General features: G+C 41.8%; 1 protein-coding gene across 1 annotated transcript in view; it reads left to right on the top strand.

Annotated features, from left to right (window-relative positions):
* Positions 1 to 12,821, top strand: part of TGFBR2 (transforming growth factor beta receptor 2) — a 59,396-nt gene that overhangs the window by 13,713 nt on the left and 32,862 nt on the right. The gene's annotated exons all lie outside the window — the stretch shown is intronic.

Here is a 12,821-nt window from a genome sequence, read left to right as displayed (position 1 = left end):
GGGTAGAACACCTATTTATTTCAGACTGGGCAGGTTTCTCCCATGGCTTTTATTTTCCTTTAAGCCCAGTCTTATTTTCAGCCTCAAATAGAAAGGGAGCTGATTACTCTTTCCCTTATTTCAGCAGGATGGTGTTGCCAGCTAGTGATTCATAGTCTCAAAGGTAACTGGAGGGAGTCATTTGCAAATACATTAAAAGGAACAGCTAATACCTGGAGGATATGTTAGCAAATTTACCTCTGGCAGATAAAGGAGATGTTGCTTTGTTGGTAGAGATACTTCTTTACCAAGAAATCTGATAACTCTCTAACAGCATGCCACAGCAGTAGGATTTCTGCAACAGAAATCAGCAAAAGAAAGTTTTCCTAAGGTTGAATATCATTAGAAGTATATATTTTCATGCATGTGCCCTTTTCTCAGTACTCAGTATATAATTCCCATTAACAGCTGAGGAAGTTAGATGCATCTATCAACAGAACATATCCCCAGGGTATTAAATTCTGTTATTCTGCTTCTTTGCATGTAACTTGACAGAGACAAATATAACCATCCAAGCTACTGAATTTGAGAAGGATGTGTATCTTTGCCCAAATCCATTCAAAGTGATTCTACTCCTAAGGGATTACATTTGAGTCTAACTTTCCTCTGATTTACTATTTTAGCTGAGCTGATGGATTATGAAAGAGAGTAATTTCTTTTTCATACTGTTTTCCTGAATCTGTCATTCAAAACTTGCTCTGTGGGGACAGAATGGTTCATAAACATTGTTTTCCTGGAGGAAAATGGCTTCTCACAGTAAAAAGAAGCTCTGAACAGAGCTTCCGCATAAACATGTTTGCCCATCAGTGACGGACAGAGAAGCCTCTGTGTGTGTTGAGGATGTGGACTTGTTAAATGGGACTTCTTATTTGAAAACAGTTTTTCAAATAGACTAGAAAGGATGGGTTATGTTCATGTCTAGAGAAGGAAATTGCATAGAATTCTGTTCTACCAGAATTTGTAGGTTATATTGTAAACTAGTACCATAGTAGGAGCATACTTTGGTCAGGGGATATGTTTAACTTAAATTCCAGATATCTCAAATATTCCTCAAGTTCAAAGGTCTTTAAAAAGCTAAGCAAAATGAGGTCTTTTATGCTTCTTATGTTAGTAAGTTATCTTTTTATATTAAGCTTAAGCCAAATCCCCAAGTCTTAACTTGTGACTACAACAATATGTTTGCACCCTAAACATATCCTTGGGTTTTTTTAATTTCCTTGTTTGTTTGTTTATGGCTGGGAGGGAGGGATAGTAGTAGTGAATGCACTTTAAAAATCCCACTAATACCCTCCTTTTATTTGGAAAAACAAATATTTATAAATCCCTCTGAATCACGTAACTGTGTAACGATTGCAAGTTTGAAAGTACAGTTGTCTGGTTAATCCATTTAAATGCTTATTTTGAATGGGCAGCTGTGTCTTTGTGTGCACACAGCTTCTCCCCATACTTACTGATGTGTTATAAAATACCATGGAAATTCTGGTTTGGTTCAGTAGCAACTGGCGTACACACATATAGTTTTCTACTGTACAAGGTAGAGACTTTTCTTGTGCAGAGCACATCCTTGCTTAAGGTGGGCATAGGAGCTGTGGCTGAAGCCAGTTTGCTCGGGTCCTTCCAATCCTGGCTGTACAGGTTGCTGAGATCATGCTTAAGGAATGGGCAGGTCCTGGCCCTCAGAGGCACAAAGCACCCCCTAACTCAGGGCTTGAACATGCTCCAGCAGTTGACACAAAAAGGTGCAGTTGTGAAGGGCCGGTACAGAGGCACAATATGGAGTTGTGCATGGAAAAAGATTGAGGAACTTTAGTTTGAATTCCTCTACCTAGGTAAAAATAAAACACTGAACAGCAGGACTGCAATTTATGTACTTCAAACCATGTCATTGTAACTAAAATCTTTTTATGTCTTTCTTTTGCTATTTGTGCCCCTTGTGCTTCATAATTGTGAAGTATTTCCTAGTTGTGAATGTGACACTTAAACCAGTATTTGAACAGATACAGCCCGTTCCAATTACCGTGTTACATTTTGAGACTGCTTTTGATGTTTGTTTTTTTGCCTATTTTTTTATTTTTTTTTTAAATCCCCAAGTCCATTATTTAGGTTTGGCTTCATTTGACTCAAGTTTTGTTCCTTGGTCCGCAGGATCTTGCTTCCAGTTTACAGAAAAGGAAGTGTAGTCAGAATCAGGCCCTTTGAAATAAGAGATGGGAATTACAGTTCAGCAAAAGTTTCAGAGCGAAAGGTGAAACTTGGGCAATACTTTTGTCTGGGTTTACAGAGCATTTTCCCAGACTAGTGGTAGTTTCAGGTAAATGTTCATCAGACTTTTCCCCTGAAACAAAGAATCGGAGTGACTGGCTGAATTTTACTTTTGTGTTCACATTACAGATTTGCAGCAAAATCAGATGTTTCACTTCAGACAGAGGATATCTGTGCTTCCCAGTACTATCTGTGCCCTTTACATAGTCCTTTCTCTTGAAAAAGTGTTTTCTAAAAGCAAGACTGGACTGACTCTTTCAGCATCCTGTGAAGAGGAGACATCTGCTAGGTCTGTGTACTGCTGAGGGAACACTCACAGAGTAACACGTGTCTTCTCAGATGTCTCTTAAATGTTGTTAACTGACCTCAGACACCAAAAGTACTTTTTCTACAATTCAAAGTCACAATAACCTCCTGTCTGCTTTCAATGTGGATTTAAATAGCTATGGGGCCCATCCTGAGGTGCCTCTGCAAGTACTTCTGGGGAGAAACATCAGTCCTTGGAGTGCTTCTCAAAGTGTTGTAACCTGTGCAGATGAGTCTTAGGCAAGTTCCATCTGCCCTTGCAGTGATGATGCCTGGCAGAATAACTGCAGAGCCCTGGTCACAGCCCTTCCAGGAGAGGAAACTTCTCCTGTCTCAGGGCAAGTGGCAACTGAAAGCAGACTATGCTCAGGTTGGAGACAGCAGGTCCCCCGTGTCTCTGGCATGGTGGGCAGCCTGACCTTGCCCCAGAAGTAACTGCAGCCATAGGCCCACAGAGACTTTTTTTCTGCCCTCAGCAGTGCTGCTGCTGCTGTTGAAATATGCAGCTTTGCACTGCATAGCCGTGGGTTCCCACTCCTCATACCACATTCTTTATTGTGTTTGTGTAGTCAGTTGTCTGGACTGGAGAGCTGTTCTAGGTCAAACTGGCCTTTTGGAGGGGGAGGGAGGTGTGGTAAGGTGCAGTCTGATTTCTCTGTGAGGGAGGAGAAAGTGCAATGAGGGTTGTGAACAAATAGCCAGATCAGGGGAGTGGGAATGCTCTTTTTTGCAAACTGAAACTGTTTGTGCAGATATTTTCTGGATGGTCTCGCTAGAGAGAAGAGGAAAAGGGAAGACCTTTTGCGTTCACAATGCTTAAGAAAAAATTGAATCATTTTTCTTTCACATGGTCTGAGGACTTCTCTATGAGGCAGACAATTGTTCTCAAAATACGCGTTTCCTGGCATCAAAATGGAACAACCTTAAAAATACAGTGTCAGAAAAGGTGTATGAGTGGGAAGGAGGCTCTGCAGTGGCATCCCCAAAGGAGGGATCTGCTGAGGGCTCTGGAAAGCTGCACGTGGCAGGAACCTTTCAAAAGAGAAAATGGGTATGGCCTCATGACTTCCAAAACCTGTCAGGAAAGCATGTCAGTAGTTTTAAGGAGATATTACTAAAGCAAATAAAATGAAAAATAAAAGTGTGAAATGGCAAATACAGGAGTGATACTTTTTCTGATTCACCAAGCGACCTAGCTGTATCAAAAGGAACCTGGGGGAGTCAGACATAACTTTGAATTTCCTGTTTTGTGTGATTTGTCACAGTCTTAATGTCGGTGCTTCATTTTCAGTACTGTAAAAAGCAAGCAAAAATCTCCCTGCAAACTAACACATTTCACGACCTTTCCTGGAGGTTCTTCTCTGAGACCAGAGAGGGTTTGCAAGTGCCTGCCCGTCTCCTGAGTGCATGAACAGTATTAATAAACATCTGCTCATTTGTGTTAACTCTTCATAAGGCACAGCAGCTGCTTTTAGGTATTATTTACACAGTTTCCTCTACATTTTAGTTCTTAGTCTGCTCTTTTGGATACACTAGAGTGGACATGTATTTAGCAAGAGCTTAACTGTAGCAAGAGTTAACTGTAGTTTCAGGAGAAGGATTTGGCTTTTTGCCACCTGAGTTGCTGTACGCTGCCAGCATAGAGATCAGTCTTTAAATCATTACTATTTTGCATTTGGAGGAGATATTTTCTGCTGTCTATCTAGCCTTCCTTATTCCTATTGAAAATGCTGTAGGTAGGTAGTAAAGTATCATGAAAGCTTTTTTCACATACAGAATTCACACTTCTTGAGCTTATAGTTGATTTAAAAGTAAACCACAACAACTTTGTGTGTGGCAATTCTCAATTTTGACACTGGCTAGACTTGTTCCTAATATAACCTATACTGAGGTAAATCAGCTTTAAGAGGGTTTGATGATCCACATGCAAAAGCTGCAAAACCTCCACCCCTTTAATTTAATCAGTTAAACTCATGTGGTAGGGTGTGTATGCCAGGCCAGCACTTCGTTACTTGAAGCCATTTGGAAAGTTAAGCATGAAAAGGCCATATGCTAAGTATGAGTAAAGCCCTGTAGGAGTGTCGTTTGTGAGTGTTTGGCCAAGCAAGTATGTTACTATTTTTGATTTCCGTGTGGTTTGGTTGTGCAGTGGTCTGTGGGAGCTGAGGGCAGAGCTCCATCTGCACAGACAGCATGCCGTGTGCCTGCTCGCTCTGGTGTCACGGGGATGAGCTGGCACGACAGCTCTCTCTGTGTAAGGGAGAAGTAGGAACTGTACCCATATGCCCACCTACTCTGACCATCACAGGCACTACAACTGCAATTCTCCATGGGAAGGACAGCAAGGTTTGGCAATATAGTATAGCGGGAAGTTGTTAAGACTTTGGAAGTTAGGCTCTTAGCCCCTACCATAGATCCGAATGTGTTCTGCTGTCCAGAAATTTAGCAGAAGGTGCGGTCACTTGCCCTGTGGCATAGGCTTCAAAACTTCTCTGCCTTCCTCCCACCTCTAGCCTGTCCTGCGGGGATGCTCCTAAAAAAAGACGGCAAGATTTGTCTTTGCATTAAGCAGATATCACAAGACACACCCTCCTGCTAGTGAATAGTAAAGACGTGCCTTTAGGTAAGCAGTGCTGATGCCTTAAGAATATGATTCATTTTTTTATGATCTCATGGATTTTTCAGTTTGTATGTGCACTGAGCACATTCAGTAGTCCTGCAGGTAAACTGAAGAGCCAGGATGTGTCTCTGTGGAATACTTCACAGCTAATAGAAATAGCTTGGCCATAACGTTATTACAAAATGACCTAAAGTAGTGTTCCACCTGCACTGGGTGGACTCCTGAAGTTCCCTGTTGGAAACTGGGAGTTTCATAAAGAGGCCCTTGAAAACAGGGGTGAATAACTCTTTAAAGTGGACATACCTCATTTCTCTTGTAGTAACAGAGAGAAAGGGAAGAAATATAAACTAAGCTTTTGGAGGGAATATGTGCCTCTTTCAGGACAAATGATCACCTTCCCCAATGCCATTATGAAGAATGAAGACCCCTATCACATTTTGAAGTAGGACGGTGGTGGTGGTGTGACTGTTGAGGGGGTGAGAGTGGAGAGAAGCATGTTTCTATAAACAGGCTTTCTTAACTACCTGAAGGGAGAGGTACAATGGGTTCAGAAACTCCGTTCAATATACTTAGATGATTCAATTGCATAGTTTTGTTGTGGTGAGGCTCTGTAACTGAGAATGGGGACACATTTGTGTTTTCCTGAGTCAAAATTGTTCTTAATTGTGTGTAACTGTATAATGCTTGAATGACTGCTGTCTATTGTCAAAGCATGTAAATTGGAAAAATAGTATTTGTACAGAGCTGAAGTGTTTATACTCTTTCAGGACTGTTTCAAGTGAAGTAATGGCAGCTTTCACTGGGCAGGCAAGAATACAAAGGGAGGTGAAGTTGCTGGATATGTTTTTCAATCGACAGGTCAGAATTAGCTATGCAGATGTCAGTTCTGAACCATGAATTGGTTGTTTCAACAAAGCAGGAAAGCTGTTTTTCCTAATCTTGTGAACCAGATGAGCACTGCTGTATACTCACTGTATATCTGAAGTCACAGAAGGAGTTAACCACCAAAGACAGCTTCCAGTAAATTCCAAACTTAATGCATTATGCAGAAAAAACCTAGACCCTGTAGTCATAGTTGAATAAATTGATCTTCATTATATTGCATACGGTTCTCCAGTGCTGTGTGCTGTTTACCGGCTGTGTTAGGGAGGCTGCGGGTTAAAGTCAGGAGAAGATGAAATGTCCCTTTGAGTGCCCTATGGGAACCCATCATTTAGATTTGTTTTCAGCCTTTTTGCCTGGAGACAGTATTCTTTTGTTCCGCCTACCATGGAGTGCTAAACAGCGGCCAGAAAATGCGGAAGAGAGCAGCAAGTTAAAAATCCACAGGTAGAAATCCATCTCAGTGTTTGAACCATCACAGTAATGTTATTTTTATTACCTGTTTTCAGGACGTGTTCACACCTCTATTGTAAGTGCTGCGCTGGAGTCTTCTCACACCGGCACTAGTGTCATCGGGAGTCAGGGCAGCAAGCTCTGTTCTGTGGCGTGTTTGAGGCAGTTCACTGCCATGCCCTGCACTACAGAGAAGAGCCCAGCCCATGATTAAAACCGCCAATGCTAGCTCATTTTGGAAGTAGTGGATAAAAATAGTGTTATTTTAATGCTTTAAACACAAGAATGATTGTTATCTTTAAAATCTCCAGCTTAGTATGCTGTTTTCTCGCTTATATTCTCTGGTTGTGTCCCTCCCCCACAGCTCCTGCCAGATTTGATTCCGTTTCTGTGTCAGTGCCTGCAGCAATCCCTAAAGCAAAGGTTTGCCAGTTCCACTTGCTGTTAAAAGCCAGACACTTCCACTGCAGAGACGAGTTAAACAAAGTTTTCTAACTCCTGCTCCTTTTTCCTTTTCTCCCTCCACGCGTACCTTACCCTGCTCCTTGCCGGCTGGTCAGTGGGAAATTGCGGTTTCCCACATTTCAGCACAGCTCATCAGTGGCCTTCCCGCTGTGAACCAGCTCTTCTGCTTTGGCCTTCCTTCAGCTGCGGGTGGCCAGGCTACTTCTGGCTAGGTGTAGGTTAAGAACGGCTTACTTGCCCTGCCCTCTTCTTTTCTAGCAGACTTCTCAGTCGTGGCTGAAGAGCAGGTCATAGCCCACACAAACCTTCTGAAGGCCTGCGTGCCCCACCAGACCCTTCTTCCCTGCCATCCCATGGTGGCTGCTTTGCGACAGGATGGGTTGCAGGGCTGTGTGTGTGTGTTGTTACATTAACATTTGTACTGTTGCCATCTGATAGGCGTGACTTACATTTTTTTCATATGGTGGGCAAAAGCCATTACATGACGGGGAGAAGCCATGACATGCATGTCCTCCAAGTACTCCATGAAGAAGTGTGTTCCTAAGAGGGAAGTGATATTGGTCTTTATCCTTTGCAGAGCCTGGGTGAGGTTTGATCAGGAAAGCAACACAAAGGTTCCAGCCATTTTGCAGACAAAAGTGCAATCACTACGCTTAGAGGCATGTCTTTACTGACTAAGTACTGACTAAGGCAGCTGTTGTGCTAGGCTGGAAGGCTGAAGATCAAAAGGAAACCTAAGAGGTAAAACACCTTCCAAGGGAAAAGGGGAGTAAGTTGCTAAGGGCGGACCAGGGTGATATCAGTGAACTGTGACTATACATGATACAGATCAAGGCAGAGAGATTCTGCAAAAGAATCTGTAGGAATGTGGTTTTCTGGAGCCCTGCCACAGGCATAGTTAAATATCTGGTGAGCTAAACATTTATGGAACCTATTTTTCTCTGACATATTTTAATTGTACATAAAAGATAGCTCACGTTTGGCTTTACAGAGGCTGTCTCAACGCTCTTGATAATCATTGCTGTTAATCTTAACAGAAATAGTCACATAAGTCCTGTGCCCATGGTAATCCCACTGGGGTAAATCATAGTTGAGATAAAGGACCGCAGCTAAAAGCAGCATCCGAGGCAGCATGAACTATGGGAATTCATACTCACATAGTGAGTATGGGAGTACGTTTCACAGATTGACTCTCCATTTCAACTCATGATGGCATTAAGCTCAGAATTGGCAGCTGTAACTGACTTTTATAGGGTTACCCCTGAAGGTGTTGTTATGGGAGTTACTAGGTGATCTGCAGTGTTGCCAGCTCCTGTGATTTTATGATGAGTCATATGATAGCTGACATTTTTCTTGAGGATTAAGCTCCTGGATTCCAGTGATTTATTTTCTTTTTATCTTTGCATTCTGTAAGTTAGACAGCAATTCAAACCCTCCTGCTTATGGCCAAAGTTTCAAAACATGACTCAAAGTACTCTAAGAGTCCAGACAGCAATAGCAAATAAAGGAAAACCCAGCAGTTGTTTTTTGATTGGGTTTAGCTTTTTGGGGTTTTCCTTCCTTTATTTCCATGATCTCTCTACCTAGCCTTGTGATGTTGCATGTCATAATTTTTGAATCTTTGGGGTTTATTATGATTCTGTCTTTTCTTCCTTGTATTACTGCAGTGAACATAATCTGTATAATTGAGAATAACCATCAGGATATATCCAGGTCTTAAAAGCAAAGCTGGGATCATGCATTTTCCTTGACTCTTTCCCTCATGCAATTAATTCATCAGTATCAATATCAGTCAAAGAATGTGCTTTTGCATCATCACCTCTCCACTTTCATGATGCTGGCAGTATCCACATCACTATCAAACTTCTGCTGAGGTTATAGATCACATGTATACTGTGGGTGGTAGGCAAAAATAGAAAAAAATGCTGTCTTTCGTACTATTCCTGATGTCTTTCTGTTTGACAAGAAGGTATTACAGCTTGGATGTTCTTCATAGCTGCTACTGTGCTTCATGCCACTGAGATATGATGTTGTGAAGCTGGGCTCTTTGGGAGAACAAGGACAATCTTCTTCAAGGCTTTCTGATAAAGGCATCCTCCTTCTCGCAGATTTCCATGATGTAGCAGAGTAAAGTCTCTCCCATCAGGTAGAATTGTTTTACAGCAGCTGAGTAGTTGACTTCCCATCCCAACATTTCCATCAGCAATTATTATTTTTTTTAAAGGGATGGGATCTATCTTCTCAGCAATGCTATTTTATATGTATACATGTACCAGAGGCGCTGGATGAAAGAAGAGAAATGCAGTAATGGTATTTTACAAGATAGGAGTAAGAGAAATTGGCTGCTGTTTCTGAAATGCATCCTAAGACATAGATAATGTTTTTCAGTGTAGATATTCCCCAAAAGACAGCATGTTGGTTTAGTCTTTATTTAAATGTTGTTAGCTTTTGAGAGTTCTGTAATGATACTAAAAAAATAAGAGGAATGTAAACTGTAGCCTAAGGCCTCAATGAGAGTTACGCATCTACAAACAGCAGACACAAAGCAAACAACTTCAAGAGTCAATAGACTTTGGGTGAGGGCATACTGTTCATAAGGTCCTGAGAAATCATAAAAAATACATGAACCATAGAGTAAAAGTGTTGTCCTGCAAGCCTGGCTCCACCAGAATCGATGGAGTTGTTGTTGTTTCTTATGCAGCTGCTTTGGTTTCTCTCCCGTAATTTCCAACCCACATGCTGGCTTGCATATTCCATGCATTTTAACCACGGTGACTGATCTGTGCTGAACTGGTTGACTGAAAGCTTCATAGCCAAGAAACCGCAGTCTTTTATTTGGAGCCCTCTCCATGGACAAGGAAGCAAGGAAAGCTAGCATTAGGCTTCCTGTAGAAGTCAAAATAAGAAAACTAACATTAGAGAGTAGATGCCAAAACTCAAAGTTTAGGAGACAAGCACACATTTTAGGATGGCTTCCTTCAGACGTGCAAATCTGGTTTCTTCCTTGACTTTCCCGTTATATCCACTTTTTTTTTTCCTCCATGCAAAATGAAAGGTTGCCTCCATCCACAGTATTCAAGTGACTTTGGTTGTCTGAACAGGAGACAACCTTGAGCAGGTGGCTCATGGAGTGTGAATTGTGCAGCAGGATAGTCAAGCATTTTTAAAGATGGACATTCAAGTGACTGCAAGAGGAGAGATCTTGCTGGTAGTGAACCACTCATTGTTTGTGGGACCCTCAGGGAATGAGTGAATACACTTGTCTAGAAGAACCCTAGCAACTTGTCATTCTCCAGGCAGGATTTTGATGATTAGAGACAGGTCTTAGTTCATGGAGGGAGACCAATCTTTCCTGGATTTTGAAGTCCTCAGATTCTAGTAGCAGGCTATGATCAGAAGAGTCATGTTGAGGTTCACGTCCGACTCCAAGTTTCATCTCAGGCCCTTTGCAGGGATTGATTTCAGCATCAGCCTGACAGAGGAAAGTCAAACTTGGCTTTAGTTTGGATCTGGATGGGTTATCACAGTGGGCAAGGCTGAGCTGTATTAATGAACACCCTAACACCTGCTAGAGCAATGTGACAGTATTAGGGAAAGTAAACTCCAGTCTCACTTTAAATCAGATGCTGAAGCATGGAAGAAAGTTTGTCCGGCTGGGCAGTTTATCCAGTACCTTGAACTGCCAGAGGCATGAATAAAGAAACACTGCACCGTCAGCCTCTTACAAGAATTTAGGGGAGAAAATTGAAATGTAGTCAGATCTGGCAGTCCTAAAACCCCATTAGCTTTTGCCATTAATGTAACCTGTTCAGAAATTAGCTGGCCCTAACTACCCAGCCTTTTACTGGTAATAGAATTAAGGCCTACCTCTCTAACTTAGAAACTTGTTAGTGACCTTGCAGGGGATTGCTGCTTTCCAGATAGCTTTTTTCCATTTCTTTTTTTTGGTTTGTTTTGTTTTGTATGGTTTGGTTTTTAGATCAAGTTGCTTGGTTTGGAGATCCCTCCTTGGAAGAGGTCCAAGTGTATTTTCATTTGTTTGTTCCAGTGGATGAGTCTTGTCAGAACCTGGCATGGCCAGGGGCAGCACAGGAACAAGCCCTGCCTCTCAACAAACATTATGTGCTTGAATCAATTTACCTAAGGACCTGCCCTTCACGTGCCTTTTGGCTCCAGTGCTGCAGGCACTAGAGAGGACTGAGGTGTGTCTATGACAGAGGCATCCCTTCGCGATACAGCTGCCCAGTGAAGCCACCTGAGCTCAGAGCTGAACGCAGTGTAGATGCAGCTAAAGCCTTTGCAGTCTGAGCAGCAGATGCCTTTCCCCTGTGTTCAGCTGTGAGCCATCTGGCACCCTGCCATAAGTTTCCTGTGTGAACTTGGGTGAACTTCATCTCTCCCTTGATATTTGTCTGCCCTGTCTGTCTAGGCTTTTAGGACCACAGATTGTCTTTTACTGGGTAGAGGGTCAGTCCCTCATTATCAGGTTGTTTTGATCATTACTGGAACCTAGATAAATCAGTACAACTATTAGTTTCTCTTCAACATGTGGTAAATAAGAGTTGCCATCCGGAAGAGAGGAGCAATTTGCCATTAATGATGATTATATTAAGACATATTTTATAGAATGCTAGATTAAAGACCTTTTGAGTTTCTACCACACCTACTTCAATGAGGCTTTGTTCTTCTGAATGGCTTCTGGGAGTTGTTGCAATACAAATAATTAAGAACAAGAAATATTTACCTGGGGCTTAAAATTCATCCAGTCCGTAACATACTGCCAGCATTCTCCACCCGAGTAAGTGCTCCCAATGAGCTCATCATAACCCTTCCCTCTGTGTAGGAGCTTCATCTATACCATTAAAATCATTGGGAGTTTTGCCACTTAATATAATGGCATTAACATCAGAGACCTTAGGTCAGTACCAGCGCATGCTAGTGATGAGAAGAATGTGTGATTTGGACAAAGAGGGAAGACTTCTCTGTCCCCCACAATGGCTCAGAAATCCATTGAAAATGTTAGCAAGAGGCCTTTTTTATTTCCTTCTGGAAAAAGCATGTATGTTTAATTCCTGTAATAAAATATTCTAATGGTAGTAAATAGTGACGTTCTAGAAGGAAAAAAATTGATTTCTCAGCTAATTGAGGAGAGAGGGGGAAATTACGAATCCCTGGTTGCCTATTATCGGTTGACTAGCAACATTTGGCCACGGAGAGCAATATGAACATAGTTTAAACATGCAGGAGGCTACAAGAGAAGGCTGTGTTATATGAAGCCCAGTATCCCCTGAAAGTGGTTCAACCTACTTTTCCAAATATATTACAAAGTGAGTCAGACTGAAACTGTTATAGTCTGCCTCACTTCAGATGGTTGTATATTCATTTTAGCTTTAGAAAAAAGTTTATGTTGGCATTTTCTGTTCCTTGTAGTCATGCCGGCTTTTCAAAATAGTTTTTGAACTAAAAATATGTTTCCTGAAATTCGTACACTGGGACAAAAAAATATCTCTTCCCTTACTGCTACCATACTGAAGCAGATGGTGAGTACTAAAATTCAGAACCAGTAAGCAAGTAATTCTTCAATGCCTGGGTGCAGAAATTTAGCTGTTGGGTCAAAGTAGACTTCTACAAGACAGGCTGTCATTGAAAGTTAGTTTGAGTTCAAGTCCCCTTGAGTTAGCCCAGAGGGACTCCAGCAGCAGATCACATGAGCTGCACAGATGCTCTGTTGCATTTCCAGCTTGAGTTTCACCCACAGCCTCTAGCAGACCATCTACCTTAAGTGGAAAGTCAG

Source organism: Falco rusticolus, chromosome 4 (genome assembly GCF_015220075.1).
Source record: "Falco rusticolus isolate bFalRus1 chromosome 4, bFalRus1.pri, whole genome shotgun sequence".
Lineage (NCBI taxonomy): Eukaryota > Metazoa > Chordata > Aves > Falconiformes > Falconidae > Falco > Falco rusticolus.
Note: the sequence above shows the minus strand (reverse complement) of the source record. Positions and strands in the feature narration are given on the sequence as shown.